The 16408-nt window shown below is 49.1% G+C and overlaps 1 protein-coding gene across 1 annotated transcript in view; it reads left to right on the top strand.

Moving 5' to 3' along the window:
* The first annotated feature begins 743 nt into the window (after positions 1 to 743).
* PPM1A (protein phosphatase, Mg2+/Mn2+ dependent 1A) overlaps positions 744 to 16408 on the top strand; it is a 38316-nt gene continuing 22651 nt past the window's right edge. The window contains exon 1 of the mRNA XM_044271671.1: positions 744 to 1093. The gene's annotated coding sequence lies outside the window, so the exon portion shown is untranslated. The remainder of the gene's footprint in view (positions 1094 to 16408) is intronic.

Genomic DNA, 16408 nt, shown 5'->3' with positions numbered 1-16408 from the left:
AAGATGGAATGACACAGTCTACACTATTATCAGGGGTGCATCAGAGGCGATTGCCTCGGGCAGCACCCAGTAAGGGCAAGAGTAGGGTAGCGCAGTTTCAGTTTTTGCCTCAGGCAGCAGAAAGGCCATCCCTGACTATTATATACCTTTATTTTATGGCATACGGACATATTCTGACCTAAAACCACGCTCCTGGCCTCACAGACCCCTAAGGACACGTTTAGCGTATGCATGGTGAGCCTTCCTGGCGTACATGCTACACGCCATTGAAAAACATGGACTTATTTGGCCATCCTAGGGCGCCATACTGTATAGCGTTATAACTCTGGACCGTATGGTTATTTTCACACTGTATCCCCTTGCACCCTATGGGGAGCGGTACCCACAGAAGGTACCTCACAGGGCACCATCCAAAATGGAGGCAGCCTTGTCTGGGACACATACCAAGGCCAATGTGACTGGAATTTATCTGATTTTCAGCAGAAAAAAAAATCCACAGCAGTAAGCTGCACGCTAGGGTGATTGGGAAAAGTACACTCTCAGTCTTAAACCATCACACTGGAAGTTTCCCCCCCTTTTTGAGAACAGTGACACAGTAGGCTATGACATCGAGGTGTCAAACACCAGGATGACGTCATCGCAAGCCGTGCGCCTCACACAACATCCGGGCACCTCAGAGAGGAATGGGCGGGAAAAAAAAGAAAAAAGAAAAGAAAAGCCGATGACGTCGCCGGGCGCGCTCACGGCGCAGAAGCTCGCTGGCGTGGGCGCGCCTGTGACAGAGAGCGAGCGCTAGAGAGGGGGGGTGTTACGAGCTCAGTCCTAGGCTGACTGTCCCCGGCCCTTTCCTCATTTCAGTGACATCTCATTCATAGACCCTTCCCCCTCCCCCAGTTCTTCAGCCGCCGTGTGACCGCAGCACCGGCCCGCTCTGCTCCCTTCGTGTCCCCCGTGGGGGTTAGGGAGAAGGGGGATGACGAGACCGTCTGTTCGGGGCCGAAAGACGCTGCTGCCCGTCACTACCACCGCCTGAAAGGCGGCCGCCTCTCCTCCGCAGTCTCCAGCGCCCCTTCTTCTCGTCCTCCGGCGGCAGGTGAGTCTTATTTCTGACTGCGCCACAACAAGCAGAGGCGGTAAAAGCTTGCGAGGGAGGCTCGCGCGGCGGGGGTGAGGCGAAGGCCTCGGCCGCTTCGGTGGGGCGCTGAGCTGGGCCCGAGCCTTGCAGCAGTGGGCGGATAGCGGTCTAATAAAAAAAATAATCCCACTGCGCAACCAGCGCGGCCTGCGGGAGCGGCAATCCGGCCTGCCGAGGTGCGGCACGGTAATCTGGTCTGCGGGGGAGCGGCGCGGTAATCCTGCCTGCAGAGCAGAGGTGCTGGGGAGCGGCGCGGTAATCCGGCCTGTGGGGGAGCGGCGCGGTAATCCGGCCTGTGGCGGAGCGGTAATCCGGCCTGCAGAGGTGGCCGGGGGGCTCGTGTCGTGAGGCGGAAAATTCCAGCCCACATGAAAACCCCCCTTTCATCTCTCTCCCCTCCTACTTCTCCCACACTCTTCCTCCATTATTTTATATTCACCCCCCCCCCCCAATACCTTTACATTAGGAAGTTGCATAATTGGCAATTCCCTGCTCTAGCAATCTGACTGCGGTTGCTAAATCCATAGACACACGGTCCTAACCGTTTTCGTGGTCTGCATGGTTACCCGGTGTGTGTGTGCGCGCTCTGCATTTTACGGAACATCCGGCCTATGATAGAACAGTCCTATCCTCATCCATAAGGCTGAGTTCACACCAGCGTTCAGCCTTTCCATGCTCCTGCTCCGTTATAGGAGCAGGAGAACGGAAAGGACGGATTGGGCACATAACTGAGGCGAGCGGAGCCTACGGACCCCATAGACTATAATTGGGTCTGTTAGGTTTACGCTCAGAAGATGATTTTGGAGCGGAGACAAGTCCTGCATCGAGTAATCGTTTACATCACATGATCACGGAGCGGGAGTGAAATTAAGTGCCTCGCTCACCGCTTCCGTGTCCCCCGGAGTCCAGAGAGGTGGCACCGCCCTGCAGGCAGGACTTTGCGTAATGCGCAGTTGCGCACATACATCGTCAGCACGCTGGCTAACGATGTGTGTGTGACGTCGCGTAAGGTCCTAGTGCATGCTGGGATGAAGATGGTCTCGGACTCCATGTGTCTGCGGCTGCGCCCTCCTTACTAGTGCCAGTGCCATTAGGTAATTTAAGTTAACAGCACTAGAGGCACGCCAATGGAGGGGGGAATCGGGGGCACTCACTGTAAATTGATATTGAAAGGCAGATGGAGAGTGGTTAATGGAGGCACCACCTTGGCATGTTTAGAGAGGGGTTAATGAAGGCACCTCCAAGGTGCTTTCATTAACCCCTCCAAACCAATAACTTTATACAAGGTTTTGGTTTGGAGGGGTTAATGGAAGCACCTTGGCATTAGGCATGTATAAAGTTATTGGTTTGGAGGGGTTAATGGAAGCACCTTGGCAATGGGCATGTATAAAGTTATTAACCCCTTCAAACCAATAACTTTATACATGCCTAATGCCAAGGTGTTTCCATTAACCCCTCCAAACCAATAACTTTATACATGCCTAATGCCAAGGTGTTCCTATTAACCCCTCCAAACCAATAACTTTATACATGCCCATTGCCAAGGTGCTTCCATTAACCCCTCCAAAGTAAACCAATAACTTTATACATGCCCATTGCCAAGGTGCTTCCATTAACCCCTCCAAAGTAAACCAATAACTTTATACAGCCAAGCCAACATGTGTGCGCAATTATTTGCTATACCATACCACCACTGTAAGAAATAAAAATAGTTTTTATAAAGAAAAACGTAATTACGTATGTTATTTTAAGAAGGTTTTCGATAGAATACTCGATTACTAAAATATTTGTTTACTGCAGCCCTAACTGAAACCCAAGGGGTTCTGCAGTTTGTTTAAACTGATGATCTATCCTCTGGATAGATCAGGGGTCCTCAAACTTTTGAAACAGGGGGCCAGTTCACTATCCCTCAGACCGTTGGAGGGCAGGACTATAGTTTAAAGGGGTATTCCCATCTTGGACAATGGGGGCATATAGTTAGTTGCGGGTCCCACCGCTGGGACCCGCACCTATATAGAGAACAGAGCCCCGAAAGTGAATGGGAGCGTACCGCGCATGCACTGCCCTGCTCCCATTCATTTCTATGAGGCAGCCCCATAGAAATGAATGGAGGGCAGCTGCGCATGCATAGTGCGCCCTCCTTCACTTTTGGGGCTCTGTTCTCTATATAGGTGCGGGTCCCAGCGGTGGGACCCGCACCTATAGGACAATGGGGGCATATCCTAGTGATATGTCCCCATTGTCCAAGATAGGGAAAACCCCTTTAACTATGAACAAATTCCTATGCACACTGCACATATCTTATTTTGAAGTGAAAAAACACATTTCCCTACCCCTGAACGTCTCCTTTCTTCTTCTCCGGACTGCCTGTGACGCAGATGCACATGAGGTTCACAGGTCTGGAAGGAGGTGCGCCTGAGCGGCAAGACGAATAGAACCAGTGGTGGATCCAGAGCTCCCCAATACTATACTGCAGAAACAGATAATACCACTGATATTAGTGCCATATAAAATACCCCTTCTTTGTGGCCTCAGTAAATGTCCCAATAATGTGCCAGTAAGAGGTGCCCCCATAGATGCCCCCCAATGTGCCAGTAAGAGGTGCCCCCATAGATGCCCCCCAATCATGTGCTAGTGAAAAGTGCCCCTCCCCGCCACTCATGTTACCAGTAATAAGTGCCACTCTCCTCTCCCCCCCACTCATGTGCCAGTCTCCTCTATGCTGCCACCTCCCTCTGTGCCAGTAAAAAGTGCCAATTCTCCCCCCCACCCATCATGTGCCAGTCTCATCTCTGCTGCCACCCCCCATGTGCCAATAAGAAGTGTCAATTCTCCCCCATCATGTGCCAGTCTCCTTGCCACCCCATGTGCCAGTAATAAGTGCCAATTCCCCCCCCCCATAATGTGCCAGTCTCCTCTCTGCTGCCACTCCCCATTTGCTAGTAATAAGTGCCCATTCTCCCCCCTATCATGTGCCAGTCTCCGCTATGCTGCCACCCCCTCCCATGTGATGGTTATACATGCCAATTCTCCCCCCCATCATGTGCCAGTCTCCTCTCTGCTGCCAGCCCCCCCATGTGCCAGTAATAAGTGTGGCAGAAAAATTGGCCGATTTAATTAAATAAAAAAAACACTCATACTTACCATCTGTGTCCCGCTCTGTACTGCTCAAGCGGCGCGATGACGTCTCGCGCCGCCTGCACTGGCCTCTGATAGGCTGCTCGGCGGGGTTTGGACTTTTGCTGGTCAGATGCTGATGATCTATCAAGAGGACAGATCATCAGTTTAAGCAAACTGCAGAACCCTTTAAAAGAGGACCTTTCACCAGAATAAAGTATCTAAACTGACTATACAGACGTGTAGAGCGGCGCCCACTGAGGCCGACTGGTCCCTCGTCTAGCCTAGATGCTCCCTGGTCCCCATGCAAGACGATAACGCCTTTTGAGCAGGTACCCTTGCATGACGTGACATTCGAGTGCCTCTCAACGCCCTTAAATGTGCCTGGAGTTGTGTGGCATTCATCATTGCTTCTTCAGGGCATTGTTTACAATAAAGCAATAGTCATTGTGGAATGTAACCAAGGATGTCCACTAGGGCTGCAGCTAACGATTATTTGAATAATCGATTAGTTGCCGATTAATTTCTGCGATTAATCGGGAAAAACGACAAAATTACAAAACAAAGAGGTTTATATGATCTTACTTGAAAAATTATGTTCAAAGGCCATATTAAAACAAATTGTGGACGACACTATTATGGGGAGGATCTGTGGATGGCGCTGTTATGGGGAGGGGGATCTGTGGATGGCGCTGTTATGGAGGGTGGGATCTGTGGATGGCGCTGTTATGGAGAGGGGGATCTGTTGGTGGCGCTGTTATGGAGAGGGGGATCTGTGGGTGGCGCCGTTATGGAGAGGGGGATCTGTGGGTGGCGCCGTTATGGAGAGGGGGATCTGTGGGTGGCGCCGTTATGGAGAGGGGGATCTGTGGGTGGCGCCGTTATGGAGAGGGGGATCTGTGGGTGGCGCCGTTATGGAGAGGGGGATCTGTGGGTGGCGCCGTTATGGAGAGGGGGATCTGTGGGTGGCGCCGTTATGGAGAGGGGGGATCTGTGGGTGGCGCCGTTATGGAGAGGGGGGATCTGTGGGTGGCGCCGTTATGGAGAGGGGGGATCTGTGGGTGGCGCCGTTATGGAGAGGGGGATCTGTGGGTGGCGCCGTTATGGAGAGGGGGATCTGTGGGTGGCGCCGTTATGGAGAGGGGGATCTGTGGGTGGCGCCGTTATGGAGAGGGGGATCTGTGGGTGGCGCCGTTATGGAGAGGGGGATCTGTGGGTGGCGCCGTTATGGAGAGGGGGATCTGTGGGTGGCGCCGTTATGGAGAGGGGGATCTGTGGGTGGCGCCGTTATGGAGAGGGGGATCTGTGGGTGGCGCCGTTATGGAGAGGGGGATCTGTGGGTGGCGCCGTTATGGAGAGGGGGATCTGTGGGTGGCGCCGTTATGGAGAGGGGGATCTGTGGGTGGCGCCGTTATGGAGAGGGGGATCTGTGGGTGGCGCCGTTATGGAGAGGGGGATCTGTGGGTGGCGCCGTTATGGAGAGGGGGATCTGTGGGTGGCGCCGTTATGGAGAGGGGGATCTGTGGGTGGCGCCGTTATGGAGAGGGGGATCTGTGGGTGGCGCCGTTATGGAGAGGGGGATCTGTGGGTGGCGCCGTTATGGAGAGGGGGATCTGTGGGTGGCGCCGTTATGGAGAGGGGAATCTGTGGGTGGCGCCGTTATGGAGAGGGGAATCTGTGGGTGGGGCCGTTATGGAGAGGGGAATCTGTGGGTGGGGCCGTTATGGAGAGGGGAATCTGTGGGTGGGGCCGTTATGGAGAGGGGAATCTGTGGGTGGGGCCGTTATGGAGAGGGGAATCTGTGGGTGGGGCCGTTATGGAGAGGGGAATCTGTGGGTGGGGCCGTTATGGAGAGGGGAATCTGTGGGTGGGGCCGTTATGGAGAGGGGAATCTGTGGGTGGGGCCGTTATGGAGAGGGGAATCTGTGGGTGGGGCCGTTATGGAGAGGGGAATCTGTGGGTGGGGCCGTTATGGAGAGGGGAATCTGTGGGTGGGGCCGTTATGGAGAGGGGGATCTGTGGGTGGGGCCGTTATGGAGAGGGGGATCTGTGCACTGTTATGGAGAGGGGGATATGTGCACTGTTATGGGCATAACAGTGCACCGATCCCTTTCCCCATAGCAGTGCCATACACAGACCCCCCTCCCCATAGCAGTGCCATAGACAGATCCTCCCTCTCCCCATAACAGCCCCGGCCCCGCTGCTTAGTCGGACTAATCACTGCATCTTTATTTTACCTTTTACAATGACGCTCCGGTAACAACTAACAGGCAGAGCGGACGCGGCGTAACGTCACTTACTCACGTGACGCACCTGCTCCGCCCACTTAATGAATGAAGGAGGCGGAGCAGGTGCGTCACATGAGTAAGTGACGTTACGCCGCGTCCGCTCTGCCTGTTAGTTGTTACCGGAGCGTCATTGTAAAAGGTAAAATAAAGATGCAGTGACCGCCCGCATAGCAACGAATCGGCGATTATTCGATGACTGGATTCGTCGACAACGAATCCAGTTATCGATTATAATCGATTACATCGATTAATCGTTGCATCCCTAATGTCCACTTCTCTGCCTTTCTGTGACTCTTCCAGTCTCTCTGTATCTCTGATATAACCTGCTGATGATGCTCTAAGCTCATTGACCACTTCCATCTGAGAACATCCTGCTTGAAGCCTTGCAATGATTAGGTACTGTTGATCAATTGTTAGGCGTCGTCTTGGTCTCATGATGTCAAAATGTGAACAGCATGATGTGGAGGACTGTTTACATTGAACCAGGAAATTTATTGGGCGATTCATGGATCAAACACCTGTTTTGAATTTTGCCGATAAGCTCCTTATTAGAGAACAGAAAGTTGTGCAAAAAGTACTGACTCACTGAACAGTTGGACATGTGCATTCAGAAGTTTAGAGAAAGTCACATTAAGGTGTGCATTTTAGGTTCATCCTGAAATTTTACCCACAAGACAAATATCCCTAAGTTTTAGTGTGTTGTTTAAGCTTTTGCATTTATAAATGAAGTAGGAAAATTCAGAAAACATTATAAAATTTACTTAAGGTGGTTTTTTAAAAAACAAAACAAAAAAAAACAAGCTACATATTTAGTTTTCCCATAACTTTAACAATCTGTTCAATTCTGTTAGGGTATGTTCAGAGTAGGGCTGCACAATATGGGAATTTAAATTGCGATAACGATATGCAATATTTTAAGGGAATTGTGCTAGAGGTCTATTTGCACTGTTATGGAGGGGATCTGTGGATGGCGCGCTGTTATGGAGGGGATCTGTGGATGGCGCGCTGTTATGGAGGGGATCTGTGGATGGCGCGCTGTTATGGAGGGGATCTGTGGATGGCGCGCTGTGTGGGGGCAACCACTTTAACCACTTCAACCCCGCTAGCTGAAACCCCCTTCATGACCAGAGCACTTTTTACACTTCGGCACTACACTCCTTTCACCGTTTATCGCTCGGTCATGCAACTTACCACCCAAATGAATTTTACCTCCTTTTCTTCTCACTAATAGAGCTTTCATTTGGTGGTATTTTATTGCTGCTGACATTTTTACTTTTTTTGTTATTAATCAAAATGTAACGATTTTTTTGCAAAAAAATGACATTTTTCACTTTCAGCTGTAAAATTTTGCAAAAAAAACGACATCCATATATAAATTTTTTGCCAAATTTATTGTTCTACATGTCTTTGATAAAAAAAAAATGTTTGGGCAAAAAAAAAATGGTTTGGGTAAAAGTTATAGCGTTTACACACTATGGTACAAAAATGTGAATTTCCGCTTTTTGAAACGGCTCTGATTTTCTGAGCACCTGTCATGATTCCTGAGGATCTACAATGCCCAAACAGTAGAAAAACCCCACAAATGACCCCATTTCGGAAAGTAGACACCCTAAGGTATTCGCTGATGGGCATAGTGAGTTCATAGAACTTTTTATTTTTTGTCACAAGTTAGCAGAAAATGATTTTTTCTTTTTTTTTTCTTACAAAGTTCCATATTCCACTAACTTGCGACAAAAAATAAAAAATTCTAGGAACTCGCCGTGCCCCTCACAGAATACCTTGGGGTGTCTTCTTTCCAAAATGGGGTCACTTGTGGCGTAGTTATACTGCCCTGGCAATTTAGGGGCCCTAATGTGTGAGAAGAACTTTGCAATCAAAATGTGTAAAAAAATGACCGGTGAAATCCGAAAGGTGCTCTTTGGAATGTGTGCCCCTTTGCCCACCTTGGCAGCAAAAAAGTGTCACACATCTGGTATCGCCGTACTCAGGAGAAGTTGGGGAATGTGTTTTGGGGTGTCATTTTACATATACCCATGCTGGGTGAGAGAAATATCTTGGCAAAAGACAACTTTTCCCATTTTTTTATACAAAGTTGGCATTTGACCAAGATATTTTTCTCACCCAGCATGGGTATATGTAAAATGACACCCCAAAACACATTGCCCAACTTCTCCTGAGTACGGCGATACCAGATGTGTGACACTTTTTTGCAGCCTAGATGCGCAAAGGTGCCCAAATTCCTTTTAGGAGGGCATTTTTAGACATTTGGATCCCAGACTTCTTCTCACACTTTCGGGCCCCTAAAAAGCCAGGGCAGTATAAATACCCCACATGTGACCCCACTTTGGAAAGAAGACACCCCAAGGTATTCAATGAGGGGCCTGGCGAGTTCATAGAAATTATTATTTTTTGCATAAGTTAGCGGAAATTGATTTTTTTTTTGTTTTTTTTCTCACAAAGTCTCACTTTCCGCTAACTTAGGACAAAAATTTCAATCTTTCATGGACTCAATATGCCCCTCACGGAATACCTTGGGGTGTCTTCTTTCCGAAATGGGGTTACATGTGGGGTATTTATACTGCCCTGGCTTTTTAGGGGCCCTAAAGCATGAGAAGAAGTCTGGAATATAAATGTCTAAAAATGTTTACGCATTTGGATTCCGTGAGGGGTATGGTGAGTTCATGTGAGATTTTATTTTTTGACACAAGTTAGTGGAATATGAAACTTTGTAAGAAAAAACAAAAACAAACAAAAAATTGCCGCTAACTTGGGCCAAAAAAATGTCTGAATGGAGTGATCAATGACAGGGGGGTGATCAATGACAGGGGGGTGATCACCCATATAGACTCCCTGATCACCCCCCTGTCACTGATCACCCCCCTGGTAAGGCTCCATTCAGACGTCCGTATGATTTTTACGGATCCATGGATACATGGATCGGATCCGCAAAACACATGCGGACGTCTGAATGGAGCCTTACAGGGGGGGGGGGTGATCACCCATATAGACTCCCTGATCACCCCCCTGTAAGGCTCCATTCAGACGTCCGTATGATTATTTTTTACGGATCCACGGATACATGGATCGGATCCGCAAAACACATGCGGACGTCTGAATGGAGCCTTACAGGGGGGGGGTGATCAATGACAGAGGGGTGATCACCCATATAGACTCCCTGATCACCCCCCTGTATGGCTCCATTCAGATGTCCGTATGATTTTTTACGGATCCACGGATACATGGATTGGATCCGCAAAACACATGCGGACGTCTGAATGGAGCCTTACAGGGGGGTGATCAATGACAGGGGGGTGATCAGGGAGTCTATATGGGGTGATCAACCCCCTGTCATTGATCACCCCTCTGTAAGGCTCCATTCAGACGTCCGTATGTGTTTTGCGGATCCGATCCATGTATCAGTGGATCCGTAAAAATCATGCGGATGTCTGAATGGAGCCTTACAGGGGGGTGATCAATGACAGGGTAGTGATCAGGAAGTCTATATGCGTGATCACCCACTTGTCATTGATCACCCCCCTGTAAGGCTCCATTCAGACGTCCGTATGCGTTTTGCGGATCCGATCCATGTATCCGTGGGTCCGTAAAAATCATACGGACGTCTGAACGGAGCCTGACAGGGGGGTGATCAATGACAGGGGGGTGATCAATGACAGGGGGGTGATCAATGACAGGGGGGTGATCAATGACAGGGGGGTGATCAATGACAGGGGGGTGATCAATGACAGGGGGGTGATCAATGACAGGGGGGTGATCAATGACAGGGGGGTGATCAATGACAGGGGGGTGATCAATGACAGGGGGGTGATCAATGACAGGGGGGTGATCAATGACAGGGGGGTGATCAATGACAGGGGGGTGATCAATGACAGGGGGGTGATCAATGGTGATCAGGGGTTTATAAGGGGTTAATAAGTGACGGGGGGGGGGGGGGGGTGTAGTGTGGTGTTTGGTGCAACTGTACTGAGCTACCGGAGTCCTCTGGTGGTCGATCCTAACAAAAGGGACCACCAGAGGTCCAGGTAGCAGGTATATTAGACGCTGTTATCAAAACAGCGTCTAATATACCTGTTAGGGGTTAAAAAAATCAGATCTCCAGCCTGCCAGCGAACGATCGCCGCTGGCAGGCTGGAGATCCACTCGCTTACCTTCCGTTCCTGTGAGCGCGCGCGCCTGTGTGCGCGCGTTCACAGGAAATCTCGCGTCTCGCGAGATGACGCATATATGCGTGACTGTGCGCAGGGCTGCCACCTCCGGAACGCGAATCTGCGTTAGGCGGTCCGGAGGTGGTTAACTTTTAGGGTAGGTTAAAACTGTGACTTAACAATTTGTGCAATCTAGGATAAGACTCCTTGACCACATGTGGTTGCACAGTGTTTGCTGTGACCCCATGAAGGAAAATGTAGAAAGTGACTTAAAATAATTACACGATTCTTGGCGCTGGGCAATAGTCACGCAGCTATTTCTTCCATAAGGAAGCATTGAAGTTAAGGGGAACCTGTCACCGGGATTTTGTCTATAGAGCCGAGGACATGGGTTGCTAGATCTCTGCCAGCACATCCGGAATACCCAGTCCCCATAGCTCTGGGACAGGACTCATCTCAGGTTAATTTGCATATGTATAACATTTTTTTTTTTTTTTACACAATAAAAGCACAGAGCTATGGGGGCTGGGTATTGCGGATGTGCTAGCAGCCATCTAGCGACCCATGTCCTCAGCTCTATACACAAAATCCCGGTGACAGGTTCCCTTTAAGCAACCAATAATTCTGGTTGTATCCTTGTCTCAATGCACTTGATTTAATGTTTCAACTTATAAACCCACCTTCTCTGTGTGACGTGACTTATGAACGTGACCCTGTAGCCAAGTCATTACAGTGACCGTGTGTTAAAGTGGCACCTGATTTCCTGAGATACAGCTGTGACTTACAGCGTGCAATACATGCAAAGTGCACTTGCCAACTTGTGTTGCTTACAGGATCGAGTGGCTTTCCCATCCATCACCAGTGTAAGTGAATGGAGGCCACTGATAGCCACGACCCTCCATTAGTGGCCATTTTTGGAGCGCAGCACTGGGAAGTGAGTGAACCTGCAAGTAAACAAATTCGGCGCATTAATCCATTTAAACCGCACTAATGGTTTTAATAATGCCTACTACTAGCTGCACATACTGTATTTTCCGCTTTATAAAATGCACCTAGTTTTTAGACTAAATTTTTTTTATCTGACCTCAGATCAGGCCCCAATGACCTTGGATCAGGCCCTTCCCTAACTACATTTCAGCATTATCAGTAATTTGTGTGCTTTTGCCTTGAAAATACAAGCAAATAGACCTCTTGCACAATTCCCTTAAAATATCGCATCGCATATCGTTATCACAATTTTTAGGGCCCTAATTGCAATCGCACAAAATTCCCATATCGTGCAGCCCTAGATCAGACCTCTTCCCCCCCCCCCACCCCCATGTCTGACCTTGGATCAGACCCCTTCCCTTTTTTTTTTTTTTTTTTTTTTTTTTTTTTTTTTTTTTTTTTTACTTTCAATTTAATAACTTATCCCTTGTCCTATTCACCCTAATAGAGCTCTATCAGGGTGAATAGGATCTCACACTCTCCCTGCTGCCCTGTGCATAGTGCACATAGCAGCATGGAGCTGACTATGGCAACCAGGCCTTCAGTAGCGTCCTGGCTGCCATGGTAACCGATCGGAGCCCCAGGATTACACTGCTGGGGCTCCGATCGGAACTGCCACCAATGAGGGGGAGGGGACCCTGTGGCCACTGCCACCAATGATTTTAATACTGGGGGGTTGGGTGGCGCACTACACCACCAATGATGATATAAAATTCTGAACTAAGAATCATGAAAAAAAAACATCCCAGGCTGTGAGCTCTGCTCTGCGATTGGTCAGCGCTACAGCCTGGGAGAAGGAGACGCCCAGGAGAACAAGAGCAGTCTCCGCCCAGTATAACTAAGTCCATGAAGATACCGGAGGACATAGTGGGAGAAAGGAGCGCCGCCCAGGGATAATAGTAAGTGCAGTGAGATCCCTGGGAGCTGCTATACATATCATGATACTTGGTTCAGAATTTTAATTATCATTGGTGGCGCAGTGCGCCTGCCCCTCTCTCCTCATTGGTGGCAGCAGCGGCACAGGGGGGGAGGCAGAGACTGCTTCCTTCTCCCCTGTGCTGCTAAGGAGAACACAGTGTGCTTGTTCTGATACTAGACTGTGCAATAGCGAAGCCTAGTATCGAAAAAAGGCAAATCCTGGTATCGCGGTCGATACCAGGCAAAAAAAAACAACCCTAGCCTGACCTTGGATCAGACCCTTCCACCCTACCCCCATGCCTGACCTTGGATCAGACCCTTTCAGGACGGATTCTGCAGATAACTGAGACCTAACTGAGCGTAACAGAGCCTAAAGACCCCATAGACTATAATGGGGTCCGTTCGGTGTCCGCTCAAAAATCATATTTTGAGCGGACACTGAACGGACCCAATTAGTCTATGGGGTCTTTAGGTTCCGTTACGCTCAGTTATCTGCAGAATCCGTCCTTTCCGTTCTCCTGCTCCTCAACTGAGACGGAGAACGGAAAGGAGAAACGGTGATGTGAAAGGAGCCTTAGCTCTTTGCAACCGCTTCTTCTTTTTTGTTTAGTAAACCATCTCTAAATGTCTTCTCTGTTCAGTATGTGTTATTGTTGTGCATTTCTTAAAGTGGGAGGAGGAAGGGAAGGCGACTAGAATTGGAGGAAGTAGAGAGTACCTCCGGTGGGCGTCTCAGTGTAAACAGCCTCACGGGTCATCTGTGAACACTAGTGCAGAGCAGAGAAGAGCAGTTTCTGGCTACAGTTTTTTTTTTCTTTCTTTTTTTAAGTACAAATGGAATCTGATTTCTTTAGTAACTTGGCTAATAAATTAAACTGAGGTGTTGGCCCAAAATGACCAAGCCTTGGAAGGGTTTAAGAAGGACCCATCACCATGAAAATGCAGTGCAATCTGCAGGTGACATGTTATAGAGCAGGAGGAGCTGAGCAGACTGATATATAGCTTTGTTGGAAACAATTCTGCATTTCATTTAAAGAGGCTGTGCAGAGATTAGATACCCCCTGTCCACAGGATAAGGGATAACAAACTGATCCCTGGGATTTTGACCCCGTAGGCCCGCTGCTGATCCGAAGAATGGGGGTCCCATGCCTGCTGCTCCATTCATTCTCAGTGGCACTGCCGGGGCAGTGCAGAGTACAGCGCTCGAGGGTCGTGATATAAATACATAAAGTATAACCACCTAATTGATCCCCCTCTGCTGTTCTGAGGCTGCCCATTCCTGTCATTCTCCACTTCCTGGTGGTGGTCAGATTCCGTGCAAACAGACTTTAGTTTTGTCTGTAACTTGCCTCTCAGACTACTGTAAACAATGTTCTGTTGACTGGCTGTAAGTGCAGTCATTTCCTAAAAAAAGTTTGATGCGTAGTATGGTTCTTTTGTAAGGTCATGTACGCTTTCTTGAGTTTCTGGTTTTGTAAACTTGCCTCTTACGCACTAAATCTTTGAAAATGTGAGGCAACACCTTTAATTGTGGCAGAGGATTTCACGTTCCAGTCAAGTGCACATCAGATGGCAGCCATGGTTGTGTTTGTGTCTCCCAAGCTGGCTATACAATGCTTGGGACTTGCGGCACTTTAATTCCAAGAACACAGGATGAAAAATTAGGAGAAGGGCCAAGTGGTCAAGCTGCACCTCAGTGTGCTGCCTGAAATGAAACCTAAAAGACATCAGTCTGTCCAGTTCAGCCTGCAAAGTTGAGGAAGACAAAACAAACTATGAGGCAGAAGGCAATTTTTCCTTTTCCTCATTTCTGGAGGGTGGTTGGAATCCTTCCCAACTCAAAATAGAATAACTCCCTGAATCAATGATCCTTCTCCCAAGCCTCTAATAACTATAACCTGTGATGTTATTACCCTCCAGAAATAAATCCAGGCCCCTCTTGATGAGTTCACCATCACCAACTCCTCTGGTAGTGTTCAACAGTCTTGCTGCTCTTACAGTAAAGAATCCACTTCTATATTGTATTTTTAGCAAAGTCTAGGCTAAAGGCTTGTTTACATTGGCCAGTCATTACGATTCACTCACTTCTAAGTTATCGTAACAGTTTTTGTCCAGTGTAAATGTTGAAAAATATATATATTTTCAAAAACGAATTATTGTTTGTAACTGATTTGTCGTGCATCTGTAAAAAAAAATATTGGCGTCCCTAGGCAGCAATGTCTCTTCCCGCTGTTTTCTCCCGTACCTGCTGCAAGGATAGTCCTGATGGCAATGCTGTATCGATCCTTGAGATCGATGGTCTCGGAAACTAGCGTAATTTTTCGCTCCATAACACACCAGACCAAAAGATGCACCTAGGATTTGGGGGAAAAACGATTTCCCCTATGCTCAGATCAGACCCCTACAATAATAAAGTAAAAAAATTAACTTTCCTCTCCTGCTTGTCACGAACCACTGTGCCACATGTCCTACCTCCTCTAAGGGCATTGTCTAAGTGAACCCCTCAATCTTCACAGTACCCCTGATGGGGATAGACTTTCCCGAGGGGAACACCAGGTCACTACCTCTTGAGGAGGATTGGCACACAAGGCAGCAGGTCCAGGAGGTACCGGAGCAAGGTACCAGAGGTACAGACGTTGTCAGCAGGCTGTCGTGACCAGGAGCAACAGTGCAGGACCGAAGGATGAGGCAAAGTCAAACGGGCAATAGGTCAGGGCAGGCGGCACAGGTACAGTTCAGGAAATCCAGGTCGGCAATAGGAAAGTCAAGGCAAGCAGGTAGGGATCACAGGTAGCAGAGCCCAGGAATACAAGTGCGAGTCAGGAACTTTAGCAGGACACAAGGACCTTGACACTGAGGCATCTGAGAAGGGTCTGAGCCATGTATATATGTGCAGGAGGGCTAGGATTGGTCAGCGAGGTCACATGACCTAACCCATAAAGCACAGGAAGTGAACTTAAAGGGAGTCTGTCACCAGATTGTGACCTAATAGACCGCTTTCATAGCGCTCTGGCATAGCAGTCTATGATTCTAATGGTACCTTTGATGTTTGCTTGTGAAGTTCCCCCAAGGCAAAAACAGACTTTTATTCATATGTAAATTAGGGCTCGCAAGTGCCCAGGGAGGGGTTCACCTCGTTGGAGCCCAGGCTGTTCTGCCTCTTTTCGTCATATCCCCGCCCCAGCCTCTTCCTCTGCTCGCCCCGCTCTTCCTTTGCGTCCTCCTTCTCTTCAGCAAGATCCCGCGCCTGCACTATCCATTGCTTGGCCAGGGCATGCGCACTGCGATGGCCATTGTGGGTGTCTCTGGTCCGCCTCCTCGTCGCTGTTTCTCGCCGTTGGCCGGCGCATACGTAGTAGCTACTGCGATGCCGTGCCCACAATGGGCATCGCAGTGCGCATGCCCTGGCCAAGCAATGGATAGTGCAGGCGCGGGATCTCGCTGCAGAGAAGGAGGACGCAAAGGAAGAGCGGGGCGAGCAGAGGAAGAGGCTGGGGCGGGGATATGACGAAAAGAGGCAGAACAGCCTGGGCTCCAACGAGGTGAACCCCTCCCTGGGCACTTGCGAGCCCTAATTTACATATGAATAAAAGTCTGTTTTTGCCTTGGGGGAACTTCACAAGCAAACATCAAAGGTACCATTAGAATCATAGACTGCTATGCTAGAGCGCTATGTAAGCGGTCTATTAGGTCACAATCTGGTGACAGACTCCCTTTAAGGAAGTGCTGCAGGGTACAAGCAGCAAGCATGCTCTGGCCAGGGCTGAGAGGAAACTGGGGAGCAGATCCCAGAACAGTAC

The sequence above is a fragment of the Bufo gargarizans genome, chromosome 11 (genome assembly GCF_014858855.1).
Source record: "Bufo gargarizans isolate SCDJY-AF-19 chromosome 11, ASM1485885v1, whole genome shotgun sequence".
NCBI classification, from domain to species: domain Eukaryota; kingdom Metazoa; phylum Chordata; class Amphibia; order Anura; family Bufonidae; genus Bufo; species Bufo gargarizans.
This window is presented reverse-complemented; position numbering and strand designations above follow the sequence as displayed.